The following is a 12,635-nucleotide window of genomic DNA, read 5'->3' on the forward strand; positions in this document are numbered from 1 at the left end:
TCGGTTTGTAACCTAGCTGCAAGCCTGTGCTGACAGAATAAAAGATCGGCTACTTCGATGTATTTAGCACCTTAGGCACTTTTAAGAGAAGCCCGTGTAGGAGTTAGAAAATAACTTGCTACTTCACAGCAGCGTATTTGGCAAATCATTCATGAATGATGCCCTCTGACGGCGGTTCTCCACTGTCCTGGTTTCTATAAAATGTAGTAGGTCTGCCCTGCGGACCTTTTAAAATCATTACAAGCTCTGTGGTCTAATGTGCCGCTCTTTTTGCCATGTAAAGTTGTTTTATTGAAGCGTCATCGCAGTGGTTTTCAATCATCAGATAAAAAATTATTCATTGCATATATATATATAAAATATTTACCATTGCAAAAATAAACAGCTCTTTATATTTCTTTTTTGTCCTGTTCTTTGAGCTATTTCGGTGACCACAGGCTTGCAATTTTTAAAGGAAAACTGTGTTCATCTTTCTCATATTTTATCCAAAGTGTTATTGAGAATGTGTCTCAGCTGCATGAAGGCTAACTTAGAGACATGTTCCCCCTTCACAGTGAATTCATAACTGGTTTGAGCTTCTGTAATCCTAAGACTGAGAGTAAATATTTGGAAATGCAGGTGCAGAAGCAAAGGGTAGAGGATACCTGAAATTGTAAGCACGTATGACAATTGCACATAAATCTGCGGAAACAAACTGTTGTCTTGTCCAAGACAGATTTTGTATTGTGTATTTGTATTTATCTTTTGACTGTGTGTGAAGAGATGCAAAAATTTAACCTTTGGGTTTTCAGAATTTCTGTAATTCAAAAGGAAGTAATGGAATCAAACGTACTGTAGAATTCTTGTATTTTAAAGCTGTTTCACAGCTCTTAATTTGTAAGACCTGTTCATAAACTACAAAAATAATCTGTGCAGCAATTATCTAAAATGTTAACAGCTGAGTAGGTTGTATGGCAGTTCAGAATATTTCAGCGTTAAAGGTGAGGGATAATCACTATGATTAGGTGAAATTTTATGACTGGTATTCTTGAAGTTGTGTTAAATGTATATATGTTTAAGGCCAATAGGACATATCATTCCTGCTGTTACCCATTGGGACTTCTGCCTGTGACCAGACTAGATGCTCAATGGATGGTGAACTGACCTTTTGGACAAGAGTGTAGGAACTAAAGGCTTGTGGCTAGTTTACATTGACCCTAAATCAGAAATAGTGCTATGAATGTAAGGCTTTGGCAGCCTGTCCGTTTCAGCAAACACGGAACAATTTAGCCTCACTTTCCAGACCATTTTAAGTAGAGATGTATGATTGAAAGAAGGCATGAATATATAGTCTTACTAAAAAAGCCATATAGACTCTTAAGTTCAACAGGGACATCTTATGGCAGATACTTAGGTGAGTTTGTAACTGCCTGGCTCCCCAGAGATGCCTCCTACTAAACTTCTGCAGAGAATTATGCTCAAATGTATTAAAAAATAAGAACTTGATTTTTAATTAACAGTCTGATAAGTGCTTGAGTTATCTGACAGTATTGGAATCTAGATCTTTTTAATTTGCTAAAAGAAAAATGTGTATTTTAATATCTGTGTATTGACTGTGTACACATTTTTCTTGGAAATAAGATGTAATAGCAGTAGTTACTATTTACTAAATACTGCATGCTGAGTCCATTAATTGTTTGAGCTTCCAGTAGCTAGGTAGTCTTAATACTTACAAGATAGATGGGTTGTTTTTGTAATTTTTTCTCTCTTTAGAAGAGAAAAAAATACTACTGCCTGGAAAGTTACTCAGCATACTTTTAAATTAAAGACAGCATGCTAGATTTGAAATACAATAGTAATATATTTTGTATGTGTATATTTTTAACACTAACAAGATTATTAAGAATGTTTCTTGCAATGTACCTATAAACATTTTGAAGTGCAGTTGTTTATGTTCTGTTTTGTAGAACTGAGGTTTCAGTCAGATCTTGTCTGTAATGTTTTACCAGTCTCTTCATAGTGTAATTTCTGATACCTGTTTCATTCAGTGTCAGATTCTAATTCATCTGCTTTCAAAATCTGTAGTGAACTTTTTGTTCTGATTTCTCATATGGTCCTTTCCCTCTTTGCCCTTAGAAATACTCAAGGGGTCATATCCCTTAGGAATTGTTACTCATTATGTTAGAGTGCCTATACCATGATTTTATGTGAATTTTATGGTCTCACTGATCTAGTGTGCGTTAGGTACTGTGGTTTTTATTGTGTTGCTAGAAGCTTGAAAGGGGATGATAGCCTTACTGACACTTGTACTGTTGATATACCAGGATTTTAAATGAAGAAATAAATGTACAGTCCATTGCTCTGTATAAATAAACCTTGTCAGTAGTTGTGTTTTTTTTTAAATAGGGACTTTTCTCTTAAACTTGTACCTGTTATAAGCAGTAGACCCAGTTTTCTAATAACTTCCATACACAATCAGAAAAAAAGCTATCAGTAGACTTTTTTTTTCGGAAAAAATCCCAAGAAAAAAAGGCAGTGTGAAACTTCTTTGGATAACCCTCTTTTCTGGAGTTACCCAAATTGTGTACTCAATAAGAAAAGCAAATGCAGCACATGCAGATTTTCTGTTCCTTTCATCCCCTGCTTTTTCACTTCGGCTGTGTAGTTTACATACTTGGTTAGAGATGCTGATATTTTTTTGCTAAGTTTTTTTTTGGAAAGCAAGTCTTGGGGCATTGATGTTTTTTCAGCATTTGGCATCTTCCAGTACAGAAGCTTCCTGAAAGTGAACACTAGGTGTCATGTTACCACAAACATCGGTATCTTGTCTTTTCCCTATCTATCTTTTCCGGGTCAGCATTTAATCTTGCCATTTTTGTAAAGTAGATGACCCCATTAATATTCCAAACCAGTATTTTGGTAGGTTTGGAAATCATTCATTCATCCTGATGTCACTTGTAAGAAGGTCATCTTTCCTGTGTTTTTTATGAAAAGTTATATCATCATTACTAAGGTGGCATAGATTTCAAAATTATTTCCAAGATCTGTCTATGCCACAATACAAATAAGTAGTATATACTTATTAATTGAAGCTTTTTCTTTCAAACACTCATTTTCCTTTAGAATTCCTTGCTGGGCAAAAGCTGGTTTCAGAAAGTTTTGCTGTGAAGTGAACAAAATTTGTTTTCTGATTTGGGGATGGAAAACACAAGAAAATAGGTGGCTGAACTTCATGATAGAGAGGGTATGTCCAGGTATTCTGTTGTGTGAAGCCTAATAATTACTTTCCAGTGTAAATTTTGTTGTCTTCCCACTTATTTGGAAGGTGGGTTTTTTTCCCTTAAAAATCTGTGAAATTAGTAGTTTCAAGGTCCTATTAAAGAAATTTACCAAGCACTTACTAAATATCAGAATGATGAAATTTTTCATGTTTCTTCACTTGGCTTCCTTACTGCCACAAATCAAAACTAAATCCTGCTTTTACCTGTACATATCTCCATGAAAACAGTTATCAAAGTGATAAAAAACATATTCAAGCTTATGGCTTTAACATCTTAATGGAAATAAGACTTCTGCCCACCTGCTGCTTAGGAAAAGAACAGCATCGGTATTCCTTTTACACCTCAGATCTCTGTTTCATATTGTAAGCAGGTTTTTTTCTGATGTTTTAAACATTTTATGAGATGAATATAAATAGAATCACTTTCACTTCAGGATGCAGAGACTGCTGAGAATAAAAATGGTAGTAGAGCTCAGCAGAAAGGAGCAGGGCATGACCGTGTTCCTACAACACTGACACCTAGTATTGCTTCTCAGTGGCATCGCAATAATAGAGACAGCAAACACAAATCAGACTCATTCAGGGTGAAAGGGGCCTTGTGAGGTCTGTGAGCCTAACCTTCACCTGAAATCAGCAACCGTGTGGAATTCAGATTGAGTTGCTCAGGTCTTTTTCCCATAGTGTCTTTAAAACCTCCAAGGATGGAGACTGCACAGCCTCTCTGGGCAACCTGCTCTCTGCTGGATTGTTTTCATGGTGAAGCAGGGGTGCTGTTAGCTCCTTCCTTAAAGCCACTACTTCTTTAGGTTCAAACAAGCCCATCTTAGCCTCTCCTCACAGAGGACATGCTCCAGCTGTTTTGGGCATTGATTGGACTTACTCCTATTTGTGAGTGTGCTTCTTGTATTGCAGGGCCCAAAACTGGGTGCGGTGTAGTGAATGCCACGTGAAGGGAAGTGTTTGCATGGATCATGTCTCTTGTTGCTGATGCTGCTAGCCTTTGTGGCTGGCAGCATGCACTAGTGACTGCTGCCCAGCAGGACAGAAGGATCCTTGGTTCTTTATGGTATTACTCTTCCCCACACCTCACACACACATCCCTTCCCAATGTCTTAGAGAAAAATCCTAAGTTTTTAAAAAGCAGATGGCTAGTATGTGTGCCTCTTCTTTTCCTCCATTAGTTAAGAGTGAATGCATAACTCCAGGGGAATTTAGCAGATTATTGCGCTTACTTTTTTGTGTGCTGCTTGACATCTTTTGGATGTTTTTTCACCACCAAAAGCAGGAAAAGGCTGATGCTGACTTTCATCTGACTTTAAGATTCATTCACTATTTACTATAAAAATTGCATGTTAAAGTAAAGTAGTAGGAACAATCTGGTTTTACTTATCGTTCATATTACTGATGAAGCTGACAGTTAAAGCCAACTGAGGCCCAAAATTGTTTTTCACTTCAGTCACCCTTTGTCAGGAACATTAATTTACTGAAGATATAATCTAAATATTTTTGGTCTGTTTTCTTTGAAAAAGGCAGGCAGATTCTACTGTTTTGAACTTCTCCGTACCTGCTTGTCTGAAGAACAGTGTGACTCCAATGAGAGCTGTCATGCTGGATCTCTTCTGCCACTCTTTATTTATGTATATCAGCAGGCAGATTTCTGTAATGAGATTTACAAACTCTCTAAAGAATATAACCTTGAAAAGCTGGAACCCTTTAGCCCAATCCAATCAATATTATCTCATATATCATCTTCTTGTGAAGTTCAGATTGTTATAGAGACAAAATCCATTTGCAGTATTTAGAGAATGTAAAACATCAGTTGTTTTGTACTGCGTTTAAATAGGCATTGTACATGCTCATGCTGCATGATACTGTAAAACCATTAACCTTGTAATGCTTCCCTCCACCACGCCAAATTTGCATGACTGTTTTATGCCTGTTGTTTTGGGATTTTTACCTTTGCACAGTTTATCTGAGAATTTTAAGTCACCAGATGATTAAAAACTGGGGAGAAACTTTTTCCTTAAACAGGTAAATTCTGTATAATGCCATATGCTGTGCAAAGTGCATCTGGAGTAGCTTTTTTTCATGGCCAGTTAACATCTGCAGTATTATTCTGGAGATGGAGTCAAAACCTTTTGGTATCACATCTTTGTCAGCATCTCTGGATGATTCTTCCTTCCCACAAAATGGCAGTTTGGTGATTGTACCTTTTGATGGGAATTCCCTTTTATGCCCAGTTTTGCAGGAGGCCTAGAAACAAATGGAATGAGTTCCAGTGGGGCTCAGTGTAGCTCAGCTTCTGTTTTGTGATGGGCAGTTTTCACAATAGCCAGTGAAAAAAGTGTTCACTGCACTATGCATGCTGGTGAACAGGGCTTCCACAGTGAGATTACTGTGGTTCTTCCTAACAGTTGTTAACATCTATCTGTACACCAGGTAAACTGTAAACAGTAGTATAATAAGTTTCAGAGTACACTGTAAAGTGGATGAACATTATTGTTCCTGCTTTCACCAGCGGCGAAGCTGAAGGAAAGTGATTTTAGTTAAGGTTTTTGAGTTGAAGGTTTTTTTGGGGGTTTTCTTTGTAAATTTGGATTGAGGAATTTGTACTTCAGTACTTTACATTTTGTGAATACCTGGTGAAACTTCTCCAAACATTATGTAGAGAATGTTTTAAAAGTTTTCTTCTGTATCTCAATTAGATTTTTTTTTTTACTCTCGGTAAATCATGCACTATCTTGTCCTATCCAATGGATGTGGACTTCTTTGGAGAACGTCTATTCATTTAACTTATGAACACAAACATTGGCTTCTGCTATTTATCTAACTAAGGACTAGTATGTACAGCATCACTATGAATATGGATATGTTATGTAGCTTATATAAAGCTAATATGTAGCATGAAAAATAGAGAAGAAAAGGCATAGACATTCAAAACAGTGCTAAATGATATGGGAGATAGTAAGGAATATTATTTTGTTTCTTCTACAGAAGCTGTGTGTTTTCCTCTAGGTGTATGTAAAAATATTAAATTTATTGGAGGAAAGTATCAGAAGAATTGATCTCATATTGGATATCACAAGGACACATGCATATTTGAAATCTCTTTGTCACAACCATGTTGCCATGTTCCTCTCCAGCAAACCTGCTCAGTCAACAGGCAAAGGGATTTTTCATTTGTTTCACTGACTGCAGCTAAGATGTAGATACTAAGGAAATTCATGGACATATCTTTCTATACAAATCCTGTCTTAACAGTATTAAGTCACATTTTTAGAAAGGCTTTAAGATTACTCATAGGTGTTTTGTGTTAATAAAATGCCAGTTTCTTCTATACTAGTAAAATACTCTCTTAAAGCAGGCATAGCAATCTAATTTTATGGGATGTCTTTTCCTCCTTTTTTCTCAACACATCCTGCTGTCTTAGGCATTTTTGTAAATGCAGCATTTAGACACTCTTCTGCCACCCTTCACAAGCCCTGATGGAATGGCAATATAATGATATGCAGTAATCTGCGCTGTGTGATCATTTCCAGAATACATTTGAAGCATAAGTAAGCATATGTTGCCAGTTGAGTCTGACAGTATTGTTTTGTGATGTAGCTATGGCTTTTTGTAAAACCTTCTCCTTTTTTAGTTTTGAATTGTCAGGGTAGTTATCAGTGGCATCCTCACACTGTTTTATGCAACTATTTATGGTACTTTTCATTAAGAGATGAATTATTTACTAAGGCATCTGGTGCGTCATATGGTGCATATGCTGGATGTGCTAAACAGAATAGTCTTTTTTGAATAATAAGAGAAAAATTACATTATGTAAAAAGATTAGACTTCTTAGTGTGCTTTGAAGAGTAACTGTACTGTTCTAAAGTTTCCAAGCCCATTATTCAGGATTTTGTGATCATTAAAGGAATCTTTGATTCTTTCTAGTGGAACATGTGTGCATGCCTGCATGCATCTGTACTAATAATATGTGAAAGGACATTATTTTTTGACAAAAACTTTTCATACATGATACCTCTTCTGTGACTGATAATCACAGAATATGTTATGGTAGTACCATTTACAGTTCATAAGGGAAGAAATTCTTACAGTCTGTAGAAATTACATATTCTCCAAGATTATCAAACATTAAATGAAGACCTTCTCAGTCTTTCAATAACCTGTAGGTAATAGATGCACTTCAGTCCACTGTATCTAATTCTGTACAAACCTCCAATTTTCTTGGTATATTTAAGACAAAGATGACACTTATTTTACATTAGAAAATTACTGAAATCTGCTGTAGCCAAAATTACAACTGACATCAGTTTAAGCTTGAGTTAAAAATTCGTTCCATAGTGTCATCTGCAAGGGAAGGATGGCAGAAATTGGATATGGGCCAATTTATTCACTCTTTAGAGTTATACATCTTTGCTCCCAATCAAGTGGAATTCAATATGTATAACACTTCTTACTTATAAAGTTTCAGAAGATGAAGATTAAATCTATTCAGTGCACCTTCCATTTACAAAAAATTAATTTCTTCATTGAAATCAGACTTGCAGAAGTTTTAACAGCTGTAGCTTTTTTGTCAGATGGGACATTAACAAAAGCATGGCACCATCTCTGTTTAAATAACTGTTTAAACAACTGAAGTTGGAGATGTAGCAGAGTAGTAGCAGGATGTGTTGGTCTCAAAGGACTCCCAAAAGCAACATGGTCTTTTCAGAAAACGTGCTGAATCCAATAAGAAAGCTGTCTGCTTTAAGCATAATTAGCTTAGAAATATGTGGATACTCCTAAAGGTAGATGGTCCAGGAAGCAAGTAAGTCTGAGCTGTCAACATGCTACCACAGCAACCTACTGGTGAGAGTTAATACGCTGATATTGTTCAGATCTGATTTGCATACATCACCCAAAGAGCTCTCTGTTATTTATGACAGAGAGTCAGATAATATAAATTGTAGCTTGGACGAATGCTTTCTTCTCCTAAGTTTTACTACCTGTAAATTAAAAAAAAGGTTCAAAAAATTGAACCTTTATAGGAAGGAAACAAAACTTAGATTTGTAGTTCTTACCAAAGGCAATCTTGTAGCAGTTGGAACCATCTCTGACTAAACCCTCAAGAATATTTCTTTCATATGTGAGGAAAGAGGAAAGAATGGGTAATACTTTACTGGCTCCTAGTCTGAAAAAAACCTAAACCAACCACAATTGACAAGCTGAGTTGATTTAGGTTTTTTTTTGTGATCTCTTCAATTTTTACTTTATTGTGTGACTAATCATGCTTATGTACTATTGTGCTTATTTACTCCTGTACTTGTGTGCTTCGCTAGCTTGTGCTCCTTCATCATAACCTTTGCTTTACACCTAAAAAAATAAATGTTGGGCTTTCTCATTAGTTGAATATGTACCTTGTTGTAGGTGCTCCATTTCACAGTTTATCACATCAGCTGACATGAAGTTAACAAAAATGAAGAGAGGTTCTTTTTCTTCCTAAAGAACAGAAACTTTATAGGGTAGTTATAAAAAGAGATGGATGTGCAAGGAATGAGTAAACAGAGAGGTGTTACCTAGACTTCAGGGAGTACTGGGTTGTTTTTTCTGGGTTACTTGTATATCCATTTAGTAGGGAAAATCCATACTTAAGTTTCTGCTACCTCTGTTTCTTCTTTTCATCTTTTAGCAGTTTGACAGACTTTTATGCATGTGACAAGGTTAACTTAGTGTCTACTTGCTAAAGTTTTCATAGCTAAGAATAATTAAATCTAGTAAACCTGCTTGGGTTCAATCTGTATTTCTCATAATTCCAGTGTCATTTTAATCTGACCGGGTCAATCTAATTCAGTTTCATAGAAACATCTTATTTCATCAATTTATAGCATAAAATGAAAACTTCATCTTTTCAAATTTATAAAATTTCCCCTGTATTAGTCCAATATGTGATTCATTGCCAAGTGCCACAAAAAAAGTGCAAAGAGTGCTTCATGTATAATTTTAAGCAATTAGTGTTAAGGCTGAATGCTCTGGGAGAACTATAAAAATATTTTTTTGTAAGGCAGACTACTCTGCCTTAAAAAAAGTTATGACTTAGCTCAGCATATCTAGCAGAAGTAAGAAATAAAACTAAAACCCACCAACTTATTGCCATGGTTTATGTTACTAAGGTGTGAGATTAACATAATACTGTCCTATAAATTCTTTTCAGATGGAATTTATAAGAGCTACAAAGTAAATTGTTTTGCAGAGCATCATTATTTTTGAAGTGTTTCACACTTTGGCAAATAGGGGCCAGCCAAGAGAGCTAAACAGCATAGTCTTTATTGATAGTATTGTCAATATAAATTGAAAAACTATTGTCCTAGGCAGAATGGATCTTTTCCATTGAAATTAAATAATCAAACCATTCTCCAGAATGAAAGATGAGAGAACATTTTTAAGGTCTAAGAATAGCGTTTCTCTGTAGCTGACTTGTCTGACTATAATCTCTGCTTTTATTTGTGGTGTTGATGTTTCTTTAGGAGGTCTTCTGCTCCCTGATAACTAATTCTCTATCTTACATTTAATTGGATGTGACTTAAAAGAACAATCAAAGCAGTATTCTCTGTTCTCTATATATCATCTGCAAGAAATAGTAAAAAGTATTTTCTTTCTTAAATATAATGGAAAATTGTAATCTTGAACATTATTGCACAGGATAAAAATTTAGATATGCTAATTGTAAATTGCAGTCTAACACTCATCAGTTTGCTTGATATTTACAGATCAAATATCTTGTAGATCTAATTATATGTTCTTATATGAAATTAATGTGCTTTCACTAATGAGTTCCACGGATATTTTTTATGACTGTTTCAGTTAACTGAAACATAATAACTTGTCTTAGTTTTTCAAGACCTAATAGTTTTCCAGTCTCTCCACTGGTGGCACAGGAAAACCTGTTATTTAGAGGTACAGCCCTATCTTGAGATCTGGAAGTTTTGTTGGATGTTAAGGAACTGCTGTATAAGCAGAATAATACTCCATTCAACTTTTTGAAGATAGGTTTTGGTATCCTTTCTATTCTATGGATGGGAGTTACTGACTACTGACTATACTCACTAAGGTGGACATGGCATAGCTCCAAGCACTAAAATGCATTTGATTGTACCATTAAAATGTTAGCATTTTCCTTTGCATAATTTTGTCCTAGGCTAATTAACAGTCATCCAGATCATATCCAGACTGTGTTTTGGGACTAACCGTTCCTGTGGGTGGCACAATTGTGGTTTATGTCTTCAGGGAGCGCAAAAGCATTTAGATTCACTGATACAAGTTGTGCCACCTGACCTCCAGGCCCTCAGTTGCTTTATTTGCTCATAGAGATGACACTGCTTAGACTTGTCCTCTTTGCTGTAGCTGTCCTGTTTGTCATTGTATTAACCTGATGTGCTCAGAAGTGTTTGAGACTCACTGACCCATTTATTCAGGGGATTTTACCACCAGTGAACTGCATAAAAGACTTTTTTTTTCAATAAGTATTTAGACTGTGGCTTGCAGAATGAAGCATAAAATGGTGATGGAAAATAATCCATTCTGAAGAGTCTTTATTTTATCCTAGGACATGTGCATTAATATTTTACTTTGGATTAGGAGCATGATTTTCAGGTGAATCTCATTATCGTCCATATTTATTGCCATGTAGTCTGTGTTGTAAAGTGGTTTGGAGAGCATCAAAGTTATATCCTGTGTTGGCAAGTAGCACATCTGAATACAAGCAGATTTGTGGAATAAGGCAGAGGGACTGAACATTCACATTTCAGTCTGATTTCAGATTAGCTCTAGCCTGATCCTGTGGACTGAATGCCTGTTAGTGCTTGGTCTGTCTAGATTTGCCCTTGAAGCACCTCCAGCTTGTGTGCTCTGAGACCACAATACGATGGAGGCCAAATTATGAGAAGTGGGAATGACTGGGGCAGATTTACTTCAAAAATCTACTTCTAGTGCGAACTAAAATGGTGATGTAGAAGCGTCCAGGGTGAATGTCTTTCAGATGGAACTAAACTGAAAGGTGTTTCATAGAGGCACTTGATTAATTGCAGCCACTGATGAGGGTTCAGTCCATAGGATCATGCTATAAAACGTCCAAACTAAAATCTCTCCAAAATGTCCGTGGTAGAAGTGTTGCATCCCTGGCAAAGGCACTTTTACTCTGCAGATCTGCTTCTTTTTTAATGCATTACTAGTCTGTCTAGATACAGGCTCAGTAAATTTGATTCTATATTTTATATTTCAAATGTGATTAAAAGATGCAGTCTTCTTACTATCTGCTCCCTCTCTCTCCTGCTCCCCTCCCTCTCTCTACCGTAGTGAACAAATGAGAGTAGCGGTCTCTTCCTTGCCTACCCTGCTAAACCCCCATCTTCCTTAGAATATTAATGAATAGCACTGAAGATCAGGCTGCAAGAATAAATATTGACAGCTCTTTTACTTCCTCCTCCTTACCTTTCTTCCTAATTTTCTTATGTTTGAGAGGGTATGATTTGGAGAATTAGTCTCAGGTGTGCTATGAGAAGTAAGATGAAAAATATTCCTTCAATTTGCAAATTTTCTTAATTACACAAACTGAGGAACTCTGTAGAGAAAAGAACTTTTGCTGCATATTTTGTTCTTCGTGGACTGCAGAATAGCCATCATTACTTGGTTATTTTAAGAAATGAGGCAGGGCAGATTAGCGAAGAATATTCCAAACAGTAGACGTGGGTAATCTTTGACGTGTGCAAAAAGCCATTTTTTTTGCTAGGGGAAATTGTTCTTCCTATTAGTAGATCAGGAGAAGTTAGGAAATAAACTAAAGATGGGAGAAGAGTTAAAAAAATCTTTTGAAAAGAATATTTTAGAAGCTTTAATTCTAGCTTAAAGCATGCTTTAACAAGAGATGACACCTATATCCTAGGATTATTATAAGGCTTTTTCTGCCTTCAAAAAGCAATACATAAATGTGACTGCAGCGCCCAGTACCCTAAGGACTTAATTCCCAGTTATTCTCAATTTCTGTTGCATGTTGCCAGGTGTTGCTGGTGTCTTGACTGTTAGTTTGTCAAGCATTTAGTTATAGTGTTAGTGAAGAGAAATAAATATATGACATGAAGTTTTCTCATTATGGATCATCTGAATAGCAGGACAGAGAATGTTTCTAATTTGATCAAGTTTAAAGAGCATATACATGTCTCCATGCCTTACTTGTGTCTGTTTATAAACTTTCCTCACTATTCAGGTTTGATATTGTACTTTGGCTGTCATTTTGCTCTACTGTTCTTGCTTCTGATCACTAAGGATGCTCCTCCTGCCTGCCTCACTACCACCTGGAGCTCCCTCCTTACCTTCCCCAGTGAAGAAGCCCACTCACTGC

At 36.1% G+C, this 12,635-nt stretch overlaps 1 protein-coding gene across 1 annotated transcript in view; it reads left to right on the top strand.

The window, feature by feature from the left end:
- SNTG2 (syntrophin gamma 2) overlaps positions 1 to 12,635 on the top strand; it is a 238,822-nt gene that overhangs the window by 898 nt on the left and 225,289 nt on the right. The window lies entirely within an intron of this gene.

The sequence above is a fragment of the Pipra filicauda genome, unplaced genomic scaffold (genome assembly GCF_003945595.2).
Source record: "Pipra filicauda isolate LSUMZ 115617 unplaced genomic scaffold, ASM394559v2 scaffold41_size5083284_pilon, whole genome shotgun sequence".
Taxonomy (NCBI): domain Eukaryota; kingdom Metazoa; phylum Chordata; class Aves; order Passeriformes; family Pipridae; genus Pipra; species Pipra filicauda.